The 18,662-nt window shown below is 42.9% G+C and overlaps 1 protein-coding gene across 6 annotated transcripts in view; it reads left to right on the top strand.

Annotated features, from left to right (window-relative positions):
• The window catches only part of LOC144592686 (receptor-type tyrosine-protein phosphatase mu), a 606,124-nt gene that overhangs the window by 10,002 nt on the left and 577,460 nt on the right, over positions 1-18,662 (top strand). For all 6 annotated transcript variants that reach the window (XM_078397499.1, XM_078397500.1, XM_078397496.1 and 3 more), the window contains exon 2: positions 3,760-3,885. The gene's annotated coding sequence lies outside the window, so the exon portion shown is untranslated. The remainder of the gene's footprint in view (positions 1-3,759; positions 3,886-18,662) is intronic.

Raw genomic sequence — 18,662 nt, 5'->3', positions numbered from 1 at the left:
AAGTCATTTACCTTTCATGGAAAACCAATTTCACCCACTTCCTTACATCCTGGCGCTAACTTTCAATTTGCAGCAACATGCTTTCACTGATATTTGAACACTTACACAAACAATTGATCTTGATCAGTTTTGTCAAATTAGAGTTCCCTTAGCTGCTTCCGATGATTCCTTCCACAGCTTTGAAAGGCTACTTTAGTGAAATCCCAGCCATTCTTTCTGCTGCAGACACTTGAATTTTGAGCAAAAAACGAACTGTTGGAAGAATTGCAGAGTTCCTCCAGTGGTTGGTTTTATGCTCAGGATTTCAGCATCTGCAGTCTCTTGTGTCTCCATATTTTCCAATTTACTCGGTTGTGGCAACTAGGTGGAACTGGTTAGGCCACCATTTATTACTGACCAATATAATCTTCTTGCTGTTCATTTCAGAAACAGCTAAGACTCAACTATGTTGCTGTGGGTTCAAGATCAACCTTAGATCTAAGCATTATTAAATGAGATGAGATAGACTTTGTAAAAATTCAGTGATTGCCGAAAGCAAAATGTTGCAGAAGCTACAAACCTGAAATACCACTAGGAAAGCACTTTCAGCAGACTCTACCGCTGCGCTACTGACTCGACCAAACTCTACCGCTTCGCCATGCTACCCTCAAACGTGTTGAGGTACAATAAGTTTCCTGAAGCATGTTACACCTTATACTTTACAGACTACATCATATTTTGGATTAAGGAGTGTTGAGGACCAGCTTGCCGACACAAACTGTCAGGCACAAGAAAAGCATAATTTAAATGTTTTAAATCTTAACAAATTGAGTGCGCATTGACTTTAGCCCAGACTCCCACACGTCCCCAGGAGTAAATATATCCAACATGTTAATGCATGAACACATCCTTTGGTTGTTAAGTGATTGCTAAGTAGCTGTTTATGTCTAACAAGAAGATATACTTAATTCTTGCACATCATTAATTTCCCTCCATTCAGATTGATTTTATAGAACCAGAATGGGTTTCAAAGAGTGATCGTCTGTCATATTCCTTATCTCCCCTGCAACCCCCGTGACCCCTGTTTACTGCTTTTCAGTGGTTTCATTTTGTTAGGATATTCTGCAGAATGATCCTACCAAGTTGCCTCTTTCGTGCTTGGAATTCTCCTGGTCATTCTTCCAGATCAGCACTGTGTCTAATGCCACAGTTTGGCTTGTGGCCTTGTTTCTCCTGGTAGGTTTTCTTGTGAGCCTTTGGGTGCTTCTCCTGTCATTTGGCCAACAATTACTGGAGCAGACTCCATATTGATGTGGAAGTGATATGGAGTGGACTCCATATCCATATGGAAGATAGACATGGAATGTTGGAGTAACTCAGAGGGTCAGGTAGCTTCTCTGGAAAAAAGGAGTAGGTGACTTTTCAGGTCGAGACCTTTCTTCAGTCTGAGAGTCAGGGGAGAGAGAAACTAAAGATATGAAGAGGTACAAAGAACAAATGAATGAAAGGTATGCAAAAGGTCAAATCAAAGCCAGCAACGTATCTACAGTATATCCATATCTACATGTGCTGGAGCAGAATTTGTATCTAGGTGTATTGAAATGGACTCCATATCAAAATGTACTAACTTAGACTCCATATTTATCTGGACAGGAGTGGACTCCATATCTATTTGTACTGACACAGACTCCGTATTTATTACAAGAGTGAACCCTGTATCAGTGTGTACAGGGGCAGATTGCTTATCTATATGTACTGGAGATTCCATATCTATATGTACCCATATGTACTCGAGCAGATAACTGACTATTGCTTATCTCACCTTTTTAAAAAAAAAAGAATTGACGTTCCTGCATCTCTTCAATAAATACAATTATCTGCGTATTATGCAGCCAATTGTAGGCGCAGGCCCAGACTATCACACAAACTAACTCCATTGACTCCATTTATACCTCACTCTACCGCTGCAAGGCCAGCAGCATAACCAAGGACAAGACGCACCCTGGCCAATCTTCTCCCCTCTCCTATCAGGCAAAAGGTATAGAAGTGTGAAAACAAACACCTCCAGATTCAGAGACAGTTTCTTCCCAGCTGCTGTCAGGCAACTGAACCATCCTACCTCAACAGGAGAGCAGTCCTGAACTACTATCTACCTCATTGGTGACCCTCAGACTATATTTAATGGGACTTTACTGGCTTTATCTTGCACTAAACTTTATTCCCTTATCATGTATCTGTACATGGTGAATGACTCGATGGTAATCATGTATTGCCTTTCCGCAGACTGGTTAGCAGGTAACAAAAGCTTTCCATTGTACCTCGGCCCACATGACAATAAATAAAACTGAAACTGAAACTTAAATGATGATTTAGAATTGGTTATGCTTGTTCAGATGTCATATTTTTGAGTTCTAAGAATATGCAGTGAGGAAGACATAACTCATTCCTGGAATTCAGCTGAAGGAAGAAGTAAAACTTCCTTTCCCGCGCACTCCCGACTGATGAAATGTGAACTAAGTGCCAACTGATCCACCTCTGGCTGAGCTTTGTATTTAAGCATCAACAACATGAAGTCTTCTTGATTCATTTTACAAAATATCTGTGTAATCCATGTTGGTGGAGAGGGGGGATATAATGTTCCTTTAAACAGGCCTGGATATCACGACCCGGAAGTGAAACGGAAGCACAAAAGCTAAACAGCCGCAGATGATGAATGTCTGAAATAAAAAGACGGAATGCTGGAAATACCCAGCGTTATATCTGGGAAATATTCAGTCTGCATGAATGGAGAGAGAAACAGAGTTTATCTTCCAGGGGTGGCACAATGGTGCAGCGATATAGCTGCCTTACAGCGCCAGAGACCAGGATTTGATCCTGACTATGGGTGCTGTCTGTGAGGAGTTTGTACGTTCTCCCTGTGACCACATAGGTTTCCTTCGAGTGCTCCAATTTCCTCCCACACTCCAATGACATACAAGTTTGTAGGTTAATTGGCTTCTGTAAAAAGTCCCCAGTGTGTAGGAAAGAACTGGTCAGCATGGTCTTGGTAGGCTGAAGGGCCTGTTTCACTAAACAAAACTGAACTAAAGATCAATGACTTGTATCCAGAGCATCTTTCAGCAGTGATGAAAGTGATGGAGCAGGGGGAGGACATTTACATGGATAAATACAGTGATCGACGGGTACCTGGATAGGAAAGGTTTAGAAGGATATTGGCCAAATGCAGGCAGGTGGGACTAGTGTAGATGGGGAATCTTGGTCAGCGTGAGCAAGTTGTGCCAAAGTCCCTGTTTCCATGCAGTATGAATCTATGCCTCTATGGTGCAGCAGTTTAAAGTGTCCATCCAATACTGCCTTTTAATCTGCCCTCTACTTCAGTGTTGTTGACTGACACCAATTTAAATATAACACAGCAAGAAAGTACGAAGGAGCCTTCACAGTGTATGGATAAACATCACGTAACTTTTTAATCCTATTAAAATAGCTTTTTACTTTGGTTTTGTGTTTCATGAAATTAATTGAGACAGGATCTCAGTGGCCTTGAAAATCCTGTACATTTAACAGTGTTAAGATTGGGCTTCTTGTTCGAGGCAATGCATTAAAGATGACTTTTGTTGCGTTCCCGTTGTGCAGACTATTCAGAGTAAAAGAAAGGCTGCCTAGTCATTTCATCAAAAGGAATTTTAATTACAAAAATCTCTGACTAAAAAGATATGAATGAATGCTTTCTAAATTGAAAAGGATTTTAAAAAGAATTCTTCTTTCCTTTTGGTTCTGCAGGAAGCTGCTCCTTTGATGAGCCGATCACTGTTTGTGGATACAGCCAACGGCTTGAAGACAGTGACCTTGACTGGGATCAAGTAAACACAATCGTGAAGCCTTTGCCAGATCCATGGATACCAACAGGTTTGTTTCATTGTTGGAAACATAGAGATGCATTTTAAGTTAATGTACATGACGTAGTACCAAACATTTAAAAACCTCCATTTAATTGAACTCCACACTGATGAAAAAAAATGATGATACTGTGGTTAAATAGGAATTTTAATTTATTTCCTTATTGTTACTTGATTATCTTATTTCCGATGTATGTACCTTATCTGAGTCATAGAAACCAATGGTACTGAAGGGCTTTAGAGCTTCATTGGCATTAAGGGCGGCACAGTGGCAAAACTGGTAGGGCTGCTGCCTCACAGCGCCAGGGACCCGGGTTCAATCCTGACCTCAGCTGCTGTCTCTGTGGAGTTTGCTCGTTCTTCCTGCTGCCGTGTGGGTTTCCTCCCATTTCCCAAAGACGTGCGGGTTTGTAGGTTAATTGGCCTCTTCTATTGCCCCTCGTCTGCAGGAAGTGTATGTGAAAAAAGCAATCACAGTCGTTATGATTTTGTGTATTTATACCCAATCGAGTGGAGGGGTAGAAATGAGTGGAAAATTCCAGCATTTAGTCAGATATTTGGGTAATGTTCAGGTTACCCACTCTTAGAATTATTGAATCATACAACACAGAGGCAGACCCTGACCATTAAGTACATATATATTAATCCATTCTCTATAATCTCAGTCTTGATGCCACCAATCAATTTAAAGAATAATTCTAGACAGCAAATAAGGAATTTTAAATTGACTTTCTGTAAAAATGTAGAGAGTGCTAAATAGAGACAAAACATCTGCTTGTTATTAACTCGGGAGCTCAAATAGTAATAAATAACTTTTCAAACGGAATTTAAAAAAGGTTCTTATCTATTATACTGTGAAATATTTTCTGAGGAAATTACAATTGGATAAACCAAATTGACATGGAATGGAATCAAATTAATTTTAGATTGAAACGTTTTTAGTGGTAATTCAGACTGTCTACGTTATAAACTGTCCTTAAACTCATGCAGGTCCCGGAGTTTCAGGACATTTCACCAAGACTATATTTTCACCTCATATCAATTGAATTGATTTCCCTGATTCCATCAGTAAAGGGTACAAACAGCACATAGTGTGGAGGGAGGCTGAGGCCCTAAGAGCATCGAGCAATTGCTGCATTGAATTCCACTTGTGTGGACATTCCAGTGTAATAATAGCAAATATGTTTGTTGTTATTACCAATGAAAAACTTAGTCCAATGATTCCAAGATTATCCCAGTGGGCTGATAACGTTACTCTGAGCTGTGATACTTTATCTCAACTTTTAGTTTAGTTTAGTTTATTGTCACGTATACCAAGGTACAGTGAAAAGCTATTTTTGATGCGTGCTCTCCAGTCAGCGGACAGATACATGATTCCAATCAAGCCGACCACAGTGTACAGATGCAAGATAAAGGGAATAACGTTTAGTGCAAGGTCCTGTGAAGTCCAATTAAACCTAGCTGGTTTAGTTTAGTTTAGTCTAGAGATGGTTTATTTTAGTTTAGTCTGGAGATAGTTTAGTCTAGAGATACAGCACAGAACAAGCCCTTCGGCCCACTGAGTCCATGCTGACCATTGGCCGCCTATTCACCCTAGTTTCATGTTATCCCGCTTTTGCATCCCCTACCCACACATTTGGGGCAATTTACAGAAGCCAATTAATGTTCAGATACGCGCGTCTTTGGGATTGATTGTGTTGTTACGATTGAACTTAGTTGATATTGAGCCTTGTTTGGTGAGTGTTTGGTGGGAGTCATGATAAGGTTCCATTTGAATATGCCCTATCTTTTCCCATATGTCTCGTCAAATACCTTCTGTCTAACATAATTAACATAAGGCGTACAACATTGTAAAGACTAGACAGCCTTGTATCATCGCCCCCTCTCTTCTGGCTTTCTCCCCCCCCTATTACAATCAGTCCCAATCTGGAACATTGACTATCCACGATTTCCACAGATTTATTTGACCAGCAACTGCAGTTCTTTGTGTCGACCAAAAACAATATTGTGTGCAGTGTTTCCTGGACTCATCAAATCAGTCTGTTGTTCTATTTTGATTTGGGCCCTAAATCCTGGCCATGTCTACGTTTGCAATGCTGCTGCTGACAGCCCTGAGCATGTCCGAGATGACTGTAGAGTTCAACATGCAGGCCACTGCATGTCGAACAAATGCCTGTACACGTTTCACATATGACCTTGAGTTTGTGTATTGCTCATTGCTTCAGCAATTATCATTCCAATATGAAGGAATGAGTCCCACATAATGTGTTGTTGATAAAAATCAGTTATAATTGTACAATGTGAGCACAATTACTCTGTTTTGGTCCAATATAAATTTAGGACTTTATTCCCTGGAGCACAGGAAGATGAGGGGTGATCTTATCGAGTTGTATAATACCATGAGAAGAAAAGATAGAGTAAATGCACAGTCATTTACCCAGAGTAGGGAAGTCAAGAACCAGAAGACATAGGTGTAAGGAGAGGGTGGAAAGATTTAATGGGAACGTGAGGAGCAACTTGTTTATACATAGGGTGGTAGGTGTTTGGACAGGTACGGGATAGGATCATAGAGGGATATGGGCCAAATGCAGGCAGGTGGGATTAGTGTAGATGGGGCATGTTGGTCTGTGTGGGAATAGTCCGCAGGGTCTGTTTGCATGCTGTATATTTCTATGATTCTGTAAGGTTCATTTTAGAGTTGAGATGTATGTTTTGTTTCATTTCCACATGGTGAAATGAGAGCAGTTTGGCTAGGATTTGTGACATATCAATAAGTACTATGGTGAGAGAGCGCTGTCATTTTATGAATACTTTCCAAATTTTCCTCCCAAGGCAGAGGTCTAGATCATACGTGGAAGTCCACAGGATTGTAAAGCTGCAATGTCCACAGATCTTTTTTTCCGCTGGGTCCACTCCATGTTAGCGGTGCTGTTTTTATTCCTCATTTAACTTAATCCTTGTGGAGAGAGTCCAGGAAAATCAGCAACCTTCAACATGGAAACAATACTTCGGCCCACCATCTCAGGAACAGGCCGCCTTGGCACAACTCGTCCATGACGACCAAGCTGCCCACTCTAAAATAGTCTCATTTGACCCACATCACTCTGAAGCTTTGCCATCCGTGCACCTGTCCAAGTGTCATTCAAATGGTGTGATAGGAGCTGCCTCAACTCCCTCTTCTGCAGTTGACTCCGTACACCCTCCACCCTCCTCTGTCGTTGACTCCGTGCACTCTCCCTCCTCTGTAGTTGACTCCATACACCCTCCACCCTCCTCTGTAGTTGACTCCGTACACTCTCCACCCTCCTCTGTTATTGACTCCGTGCACTCTCCCTCCCTCCTCTGTAGTTGACTCCGTACACTCTCCACCCTCCTCTGTTATTGACTCCATACACTCTCCCTCCTCTGTCGTTGTCTCCGTGCACTCTCCCTCCCTCCTCTATAGTTGACTCCGTACACTCTCCCTCCTCTGTCGTTGTCTCCGTGCACTCTCCCTCCCTCCTCTATAGTTGACTCCGTACACCCTCCATCCCTCCTCTGTAGTTGACTCCGTACACTCTCCCTCCCTCTGCAGTTGACTCTGTACACCCACCACCCTCCGGATGAAAAAGTTGTCCCTCAGGTTCCTGTTACATATTTCCCCATCTCACCTTAAACCCATGTCCTCTGGTTCTTGATTCCACTACTTTGGGTAAAAGATTCTGTGCATTCACCCTATCTATTCCATAAATACACCTCAGGTTGTCATTCCTGCCATGTTCATGATCCTGACACTGCATATTTTTTATATTAGATTAATTTAATTTAATCTCTACGTAATATTCTGACAGCTATTCATGGCCTTTGATGGCTGATTTAGTTGATAGTATTTAGGGAAAGACCAAAGGTCTCGAACTGTGAAAACGGTCCTGTCAGCTACCAATGGATTGACTAACCTATAACAGGGTGGCACTGCTGGAATATGTAGTAGGCAAGCACAGTTCATGTAGTCAGTGGGTCCATTCGTGACCCTAAGTCTTTAGTTTAGTTTAAAGATACAGCGCGAAAACGGGCCACTTCGGCCCACCGAGCCCTTGCCAACAGCCCTTCGGCCCACCGAGTCCGTGCCAACCAGTGATCCCTGAACACTAACACTATCCTACACACACTAGGGTCAATTTACAATTTTACCAAGACATTTGGCCAACAAACTTGTACGTCTTTGGAGTGTGGGAGGAAAACTGAGCTTCCGGAGAAAACCCACGCAGGTCACAGGAAGAAGGTACAAAATCCTTACAGACAGCACTCGTAGTCAGGATCAAACACGGGACTCGGGCGCTGTAAGGCAGCAACTCTACCGCTGCACCACCATGCTGCCCAATTACTACAACCTTTCTCCAGACAGCTTTTACATAAACATTTGGGACACATTGTTTTAATGGTAACAGTATTACTGTCTGGGGTTTCTCAGCTTTAAATCCAGTTGTAAATTGCAATTCAGAACATTGATTCTCTCCCTGAGCATCTTTGCACAATTAGTGACTTGTACCTGGTTATTTACAAAATGTCACCATTATTAATTTAAGGATATCATTGTGAAGAGAAACGTAAATTAATAATGCACTAAAGCATGTGGTTCAAACCGATATCACAGACAGAAAAGGTTGGAATGGGATGCATGGTGGAATAAAGTGAACTTAAAGTTGAAAGGAATACTTTAAAATGTCAAACCTAGCTGAGGTGCAAAAGTATTTTATGGGGAACTTTGGGGCTGCATGATAAATCCATAGAGACCAATTCATATTGTGGGCAAGAAACTGTTTTCAGCTTCACTCTTGCAGGATCATGATCAATGGAGCATTAAGGTTGTGACAAGGAGGAGAGAAGACGAGCTTCAACATTAAAGAACGACGCAAAATGCTGGAGTAACTCAGCGGGTCAGGCAGCATCCCTGGGGAATATGGACAGGTGACATTTCAGGTTGGGCACTTTCTTCAGACTGACCCTTCAGTCTGAAGGCCCCAGACCTGAAGCATCACCTGTCCATATTACCCAGATATGCTGCCTGACCCGCTGAGCTATTCTAGCATTTTGTGTCTTTCCTCGGTAAATCAGCATCTGCGGTTCTTTGTTTCTAGATTCAACATTAATATCGGCTAAACCATTGTAGTTCTGCTTGTCCCGCAGATAATCTGAGTGAGAGAAGACAGGGAGGCATAGAGACTTCCACAGGGTCAATGTTCTGCGGATAAAAACAAGCAAGCTGGATATCCTGGACACAAAGAACTACAGATGCCGGTTTACAAAAGAAGACCCAATGGTTTGGAGTAACACAGGGAGGTCAGGCACCATCTCTGAAGAACATGGATAGGTGATGTTTTGGGGACTGTCTGAAGAAGGGTTTTGACCCGAAACATCACCTATCCATGTTCTCTAGAGATGCTGCCTGAACCACTAAGTTGGGTGGCACAATGACACAGCAGTAGAGTTGCTGCTTTACAGCACCAGAAAGAGGGAATGAGATGATAATCCCAGAGCTGTATTCACAAAAGTACTGATTAAAAGTCTAGAATGGGTAAGTAGTAGATAAGGAACATAGAATTAGCTAACAATTTTATTCCTCACATAATTAATATAGTTTTGAACACCTTAAATCACTTACACTGTAATTACCCCAGTCCGCTTAATTGCATTCTGATTTAAATAATTGATTGGATTGTTCTTATCTGTGTGGAGCTGAACCATTTGTTCAAATCCTGCCCTTTAAATTCTGCTCAACTGTGTTTTTAATTTCTAAGCCATTCTTTGCCAAATGTTAGAGAGGATGTTGTTCTGACGGAAATCTCTGCTACACGCACGCCTGAAAACCACTTACCTTGTGAAGATCTCTGTCACTTAATGAGATGTGTTAACTATTCTCCATTTTTATTCAGAGGTTTCGACATTCATTTTTTGTCTCCTTACATTTCCCCCTTTACCCAGAGTAGGGGAAACTAGAATCAGAGGACATAGGTTTCAGATGAGAGGAGGGAAAGGTTTAATAGGAACCCAAGGGGCAGCTATTTCACACAGAGAAAAAAGACACAAAATGCTAGAGTAACTCAGCAAGTCAGGCAGCATCTTTGGAGAAATGGAATAGATGATGTTTTGGGTCGATGCATTTATTGTGAGTTAATGCTTCAATAATTTCTGCTGCCCTATGTTAGGCTTTGAACATATAAACAATATGGCTAATTGGACAAGCTATTGTTGGTTGTTGCCACCAACAAAACTAAAAGAAAGTATCACTGGCAAGTTATTTTAAGTGACATGTTTCCTCTCTGCTTGTTATGTTCTATTATTTCTGGATTGTGTTTTTTGTAATGTCAGTGTAACTCTAGAGAGAAAGGAGTTTAGAATGCATTGGTACCAGCCCCATTGAAACGGTAGCAGGTTAACATGACCTAGAAATAATTGAATTAAAATACTTCAAGGGTAGTTTGAACCAATTTGAAGATAGAAACAAAAGGCTGGAGTAATTCAGCAGATCAGACAGCATCTCTGGAGGAAAGGAATAGGTGACATTTCGACCCGAAGTGTCACCTATTCCTTTTCTCCAGAGTTGCTGTCTGACCCACTGAGTTACTCCAGCTTTTTGTCTCTATGTTCAGTTTAACCCAGTATCTGCAGTTCCTTCCGATACATTGAACCAATGTGACAGGGCTCAGGTACACTATATGTAAAAAAATTGCCCTCCTAATCCCCAGGAAGACTTGGATTACCTTAGTTTGTTGCAAGGTCGTGCCAAAATCATGCCAACTTCACCGGTCTGTAGGGAAGTTGGGATAAATGTCTTAATTGATGAAATTTGGGAATTCATATGCTTGGATTGAATATTGGAATGCAAGGTACAAAGATAGTTTCTTCCCAGCTGTTATGAGCAATTCTGTCACAGTTATTGTGTTATAGTATTATGAACCATCCTTTCATCCTTGGTATATTACTGCTAAGGTGACCCCGTTGTCTTGTCAAATACATTTCATTGTATCGTTGACCCTGTGCCAACCTACATATGACAATACAAGTGTGGTCCTGACCTCCATCTACCTCATTGGAGAGTTGACCTATCTTTAATTGGACTTTATTTTGCACTAAATGTTGTACCCTTCATCCTTTATCTCTACACTGTGAAAGGCTGACAATAATTATGTAGTCTTTTCTTTGACTGGGTAGCACGCAATAAAAGCTCTTCACTGTACCTTGGCACACGTGACAGACAATAAACTAAATTAGACGAAAACAAAACTAAAAATAGGACCATTTACTATCCCACCAGAAATAGCTTTGAGATGGTCCCAGAGCACTGATTATGTAACCAATATAGCAGGGGACAACATTTATTTCCAGTTTAAAAAATGGATCGAACTGAGCTCTATAGATTAGGAAAGGCTCTGCCATCACCCCCATGTAACTGCCTGTTGCACTTGAGCTGGGGCTGTTAGGGATGTTGCAGCAGACCATGGTTGTGTGGTCAATGGGAAGAATAGTCCCTAATACGGTGGCGCGGCGGTAGAGTTGCTGCCTTACAGCACCAGAGACGTGGATTCGATCCTGTCTACAGGAGCTGCCTGTATGGAGTTTGTATGCTCTTCCCGTGACCACCTGGGTTTTCTCTGGGTGTGCCGGTTTCCTCCCACACTCCAAAGACGCACAGATTTGTAGGTTAATTGGCTTAGGTAATTATCAATTGTAAATTGTTCCTAGTGTGCAGGATAGTGCTAGGGTGATCATTGGTCAGTGCGGACTCGGTGTGCCGAAGGGCCTGTTTCCGCGATGTATCTCTAAACTAAACTAAACTAAACTAAACTAAATTGAAACATTTTGTTGACCTTTTTTTGCCTTAATTGTCTGAGCAGTAAACTGTCATAGAATACACCAAATGGGATGAGGAAGATTGTGGTTTAGTTTCTATTATGAGTGATTGATCAAGTCTTACCAGACTACGCAGTTCTAACCGAAATGACAATAATTAATGTTAACAATATCGTTTTGTGAGAGAAATTAGTTGAGGGCATTAGTTGATTTCTTTTACCTCAAGGTGAACAATGCTTTTTGCTTGACTATGCTTCCATGATTAAATGACTGGCCAACATTGCCATCTAATGAGAGGTAATTAGACCAAAGTAGTCAAGAATTGGTAATAGCTGCTTAAATTGTAGCCTTCAACTGTTGGGATAACAAGAGACTCGGTGAAAGAAGAAATAAAAACAGAATCAGTATTTGAGTGCGTCAGAATAAACAAAGACTTGGTCAGTGGCTGATAAAAAAGTTGCTTTAAAGGCATCTTAAGTTTCAGCACCCAAGTTAAAATGAATGACTATAAATAAAGTGAATGTGGTGGACCTGGCATGGGGGACTGTCGTGAGGGGGGAGGGCATGAACAATGGAGGACCCGGCATGGGGGGACTGTCGTGAGGGGGTGAACAATGGAGGACCCGGCGTGGAGGGACCGTCGTGAGGGGGAGAGGATGAACAATGGAGGACCCGGCGTGGGGGACCGTCGTGAGGGGGTGAACAATGGAGGACCCGGCGTGGGGGGGACCGTCGTGAGGGGATGAACAATGGAGGACCCAGTGTGGGGGGACCGTCGTGAGGGGGGAGGGGATGAACAATGGAGGACCCGGCGTGGGGGGACTGCCGTGAGGGAGGAGGGGATGAACAATGGAGGACCCAGCATGGGGGGACCGTCGTGAGGGGGGACCGCCGTGAGGGGGGAGGGGATGAACAATGGAGGACCCGGCGTGGGTGGACTGTCGTGAGGTGAGAGGGGATGAACAATGGAGGACCCGGCGTGGGGGGACCACCGTGAGGGGGGAGGGGATGAACAATGGAGGATCCGGCATGGGGGGACCGCCGTGAGGTGAGAGGGGATGAACAATGGAGTACCCGGCATGGGGGGACCACCGTGAGGGAAGTGGGGGGAGGACAATGGACGATGGGGGTCCGGCGTGGGGGCACTGTTGGCGGGGGACGACGACAAATGGAGGAGCCGGCGTGCTTTGTAACTTTGTCAGTGCTGTAGGTGGCTGCTATTTGTATAGATTGTGTATCCAAGCAAAGACTCTCACTGTGCCGAGTCACATGTGACAATAAAGTATTCCTATTCCTTATAGGAGGTTTTTAGAAAGGCTTCAATTAAAATACAATCTCAAGGATATTCTTTGTGTTTTGCTCCCTCTGCTCTTCTCTACTGGGCTTGTTTACTGAGGCTGGTTATTCAGGGATGTACATCAGAAACACAGCCTGCCAGATAGCATGACGTTTCTTTGAGATGGTGAAGCTGACAGTGCCTAGTGTGTGTAGTATACTATTAGTGTGCGGGGATTGCTGGTCGGCGTGGACTCCATGGGCCGAAGGACCTGCTTCCGTGCGGTATCTCTAAACCAAAAACTAAACTAAAGGGTAAAGGGAATAACGTTTAGTGCAAGATAAAGTCCAGTAAAGTCCGATTAAAAGAAGTCCGAGAATCTCCAATGAAGCCGATTGTGGTCGGGACCACTCTCCAGTTGGAGATAGGATGGTTCAGTTGCCTGATAACAGTTTAGTTTAGTTTAGAGATACAGCACAGAAATAGTCCCTTCGGCCCACCGAGTCCACAACGCCCAGCAATCCCTGCACACTGACACTATCCTACACACACTAGGAACAATTTACAATTTTAGCAAGCCAATCAGCCTACAAACCTGTGCGTCTTTGGAATGTGGAAGGAAACCCACGGGAGAATGTCCCTGAAAGATACTGTCCCTGAATCTGGAGGTACACTTGAGATACCTCGGCCAGAGATGGTGCTCTTCAAGAGATCAGGGGAACAACTGCTTAAAAGCTCAGTCTTGTAATTAACTTTCCTATATTACCTGAATAATAATAATAATATATTCCTTTATTCGTCCCACACCGGGGAAATTTACAGTGTTTCAGCAGCAAAGTGGATAGCAAGAGAGCAAGAGATCATTCATTATTAAAAAAAGATACATAAATTGTCATCAGTTTTCCGTGTGTTCTTAGCTGTTATTGTTGACTCGTCTGCTGGGAGCAGTGCTGGTTGTGCAGTCTTACAGCAGCGGGAAGGAAGGACCTCCTATATCTCTCCTTCACGCACTTGGGGTGAAGGAGTCTGGCAGGTGAAGGAGCTACTCAGTGCAGTGACAGTGTCCTGCATGGGGTGGGAGTCATTGTCCAGCAGCGATGATAGCTTTGCCATCATCCTCCTCTCTCCCACCACCTGCACTGAGTCGATGGAGCAACCCAGGACAGCCTTCCTGACCAGCTTGTTGAGCCGCTGAGATGCTGCTGCTCCAGCAGACCACTCCATAGAAAATGGCCGATGCAACCACCGCTGTAAAAGGTCCTTACGAGTGCCCCCTGCACTCCAAAGGACCTGGGTCTCCTTAGCAGAGAGAGTCTGCTCTGGCCCTTTATGTGTAGCGCATCGGTGTTTTCGGTCCAGTCCAGTTTATTGTTGATGTAGACACCCAGGTAGTTATAAGAATCCACCCTCTCGATGTCCTGTCCCTGGATGTTCACCGGTGTCGGGGGGACCTGGCTGCGCCTGTGGAAATCTACCACCATCTCCCTGGTTTTCCCCGCGTTGATCCGGAGGCAGTTCCGCTGGCACCAGTCCACAAACTCCTTGGTCAGTTCTCTATACGCCCTGTCATCATTGCTTGTGATGAGGCCGTCGATGGCAGAGTCGTCAGAGAGCTTCTGTAGAGAGGAGTCTGCGGAGCTGTGCCTGAAGTCCACAGTGTACAGGGTGAACAAGAATGGAGCTAGCACTGTTCCCTGCGGAACCCCTGTGCTGCAGACCACCCTGTCTGAGACCAGGTCCTTTGTCCTCACATACTGTAGGTAGTCCAGAATCCAGGATGTGAGGTGGTGATCCACTCCTGTGCGCTCCAGCTTGCCCCCCAGAAGCTCCCCAGAAGCCCTGGCTGGATGGTGTTGAATGCACTGGAGAAATCAAATAACATGATTCTCACAGTGCTATCCGGCTTCTCCAGGTGTGAAAGAGATCTGTTCCATAGGTAGATGATGGCGTCCTCCACCCCGATGCGAGTCTGGTAGGCTGTCCTGCTGTAAATCAGCTCATTTTTCAGATCTCCCGAGAACTATGATCACATTGTAAGGGCTATTTGATTGTGCTTGAGTATATGTCATGCAAGAAGAAGTTGTTAACTGTTGAAGATAATTAACCTCCTCCAGATGTGTTATGGTTCTTGATGGCCAGATCCCTTGTAAACTACTTTTCACCTTTTCCTTTCATACCACCAGCCTAACAATTTGAATTCCTTCAATTGTTTTGCATTTGACTTAGCCCTTTGACTTGATTACCTCATGAGTCAAATATTGTTAGATACAATTAGCAAGCAACATTGGGAGTTTCTGGATCAAGGCTGCTTTTATAGAATTGAATGTAAATAACATGATACCACTTGTTGCCTGAACATGCCTGGACCTGTGTAACAAATGGTGAGGTTTGTAACCTTGTAAAAATATGTGTAGATTAAAAAATTGAGATAATTATTTTTAATTCAAAGCCAAAAAGTCAACTGTAAAATAACTAACAGGTACATTCTGCACTTGTCAAGTTACTGAACTTTATGACATCGAGAAGGTCCCAGGTTTTATTTCAGCTCTGTGCTGAAGTTGGTTTCAGAGGATGCTCATTCTGTCCTCAGGATCTCCAAGTTAGGGAGGGCAGAGAAAATAATTACATCCAGTGTTGTTTAGAGTTATAAAGTCATACAGCGAAACAGGCTCCTTGGCCCAACTTGCCCATGCCGACCAACGTGCCCCATCCACACTAATCCTACCTGCCTGCATTTTGCCCATATCCCTAAAAATCTATCCTATCCATGTTTCTGTCCAAATGTTTCTTTAACTTTGTGATAATAGCTGCCTCGACTACCTCTTCACGATAGAGCCTTTTCAATGGCTTCAGTGCATCTCTCCGGCTGCTCGTTCCATATATCTACCACCCTTTGTGAAAACAAAAGTAGCCACTCAGGTTCCTATTAAATCTTTCCTCCCTCACCTTAAACCAATGTCCTCTGGTTCTTTGTTCCCCTACTCTGGTCAAAAGATCTCTGTGCACTGTGGATGCTGGTTTACACCGAAGATAGATGCAAAATACTGGGGTCACTCAGTGGGACAGGCAGCATCTCTGGAGAGAAGGAGCCTGACGAAGGGTCTCGACCCGAAACGCCACCCACTCTTTCTCTCCAGAGATGCTCCCTGTCCCACTGTTACTCCAGCATTTTATGTCCATGGACAATAGGACTTAGGTTAGGCTGCATCTGGAGTGTTGCGTGCGGTTCTGGTCGCCCCTTTACAGGAAAGATGTGGAGAGGGTGCAGAGGAGGTTTACCAGGATGGTGCCTGGATCAGAGGGTTTCAGCTACAGGGAGAGGTTAGATAGGCTTTGAATGTTTACTCTGGGCAGTCAGAGGTTGAAGGCTCTTTCTTACTTTAATTATCTACTTGATACAGTGCCCTCCACAATGTTTGGGACAAAGACCCATCATTTATTTATTTGCCTCTGTACTCCACAATTTGAGATTTGTAATAGAAAAAATCACATGTGGTTAAAGTGCACATTGTCAGATTTTATTAAAGGGTATTTTATACATTTTGGTTTCACCATGTAGAAATTACAGCTGTGTTTATACATTGTCCCCCCATTTCAGGGCACCAAAATATTTGGGACACATGGCCTCACAGGCGTTTGTAATTGCTCAGGTGTTTAAATGCCTCCTTAATGCAGGTATTTGAGAGCTCTCAGCACCTAGTCTTTCCTCCAGTCTTTCCATCACCTTTGGAAACTTTTATTGCTGTTTATCAACATGAGGACCATAGTTGTGTCAATGAAAGTCAAAGAAGCCATTATGAGACTGAGAAACTGTTAGAGACATCAGCCAAACCTTAGGCTTACCAAAATCAACTGTTTGGAATATCATTAAGAAGAAAGAGAGCACAGGTGACTTTACTAATTGCAAAGGGATTGGCAGGCCAAGGAAGACCTCCACAGCTGATGACAGAAGAATTCTCTCTATAATAAAGAAAAATCCCCAAACACCTGTCCGACAGATCAGAAACACTCTTCAGGAGTCAGGTGTGGATTTGTCAATGACCACTGTCCGCAGAAGACTTCATGAACAGAAATACAGAGGCTACACTGCAAGATGCAAATCACTGGTTAGCCGCAAAAAAAGGATGGCCGGGTTACAGTTTGTCAAGAAGTACTTAAAAGAACAACCACAGTTCTGGAAAAAGGTCTTGTGGACAGATGAGACGAAGATGAACTTATATCAGAGTGACGGCAAGAGCAAAGTATGGAGGAGAGAAGGAACTGCCCAAGATCCAAAGCATACCACCTCATCTATGAAACACGGTGGTGGGGGTGTTGTGGCCTGGGCATGTATGGCTGCTGAAGGGACTGGCTCACTTATCTTTATTGATGATCCAACTGCTGATGGTAGTAGCACAATGAATTCTGATGTGTATAGACACATCCTATCTGTTCAAGTTCAAACAAATGCTTCAAAACTAATTGGCCGGTGGTTCATTCTACAGCCAATGATACCAAACATACTGCTAAAGCAACAAAGGTGTTTTTCAAAGCTAAAAAATGGTCAATTCTTGAGTGGTCAAGTCAATCGGTGTGCCTTTTATATGCTGAAGAGAAAACTGAAGGGGACCAGCTCCCAAAACAAGCATAAGCTAAAGATGGCTACAATACAGGCCTGGCAGAGCATCACCAGAGAAGACACCCAGCAACTGGTGATGTCCATGAATCGTAGACTTCAAGCAGTCATTGCATGCAAAGGATATGAAACAAAATACAAAACATGACTACTTTCATTTACATGACATTGCTGTGTCCCAAACATTATGATGCCCTGAAATGGGGGGACTATGTATAAACACTGCTATAAATTCTACATGGTGAAACCATAATGTATAAAAATGGTCTTTTTAAAAATCTGGCAATGTGCACTTTAACCACATGTGATTTTTTTCTATTACAAATCTCAAATTGTGGAGTACAGAGGCAAATAAATAAATGATGGGTCTTTGTCCCAAACATTATGAAGGGCACTATAGATGCATATAAAATTATGAGAGGCATAGATTGGGTAGACTGTCAGAACTAGGTCCTATTATTGATAGGTCATTGCAGAATTCCGACGGTGAATAATCAGGATAAGACACCTGATAACATCCTTAGTTGATTACTTCTGAATCTGCAGGTGATGTTTAATTTTTATGGCTTTGGCTTTAATTTATACAGACTTTGGAGCCTGTATATAGACAGCTCATTGATTGACTGTAAATTTGAAAACAATTTTTTTTTTTGTCTGATAATGAAGACAGCAGTAGAGATTAATGGTTGTAGCAATGTATCGGAGACTGTGGTGGCTGAATGTTAATGTAAAGATGCAGATGAGGTAGTCCGATGTCTGACTGTTGATGGAGAAATAAATGAACAATCTTCTCCTAATTCAGAGCCGTGTACATCATTGCGTTCACTCATGTCCAACACATCACACTGACACTACAAATCAATTAATTCACTACGCTGGAAAATACAGAACATTCAACAGTTTAATTTCTTTCCTTCTGTTTGACTGACACCTATCCTTTGCAATAAAAAGATTTTGCCAAGATTACCACTGCTTCACATTAATAAATTATTAAACGATTCTGGTTTAGGCAATCTAAGTTGGTTTTAACATCATGTTTTCCTTCTGTGAAATGACTTCCCAGGGA

This window comes from Rhinoraja longicauda, chromosome 4, assembly GCF_053455715.1.
Source record: "Rhinoraja longicauda isolate Sanriku21f chromosome 4, sRhiLon1.1, whole genome shotgun sequence".
Taxonomy (NCBI): Eukaryota; Metazoa; Chordata; class Chondrichthyes; order Rajiformes; family Arhynchobatidae; genus Rhinoraja; species Rhinoraja longicauda.
The sequence above is the reverse complement of the archived record's forward strand: the minus strand, read 5'-3'. Positions and strand labels throughout refer to the sequence as shown.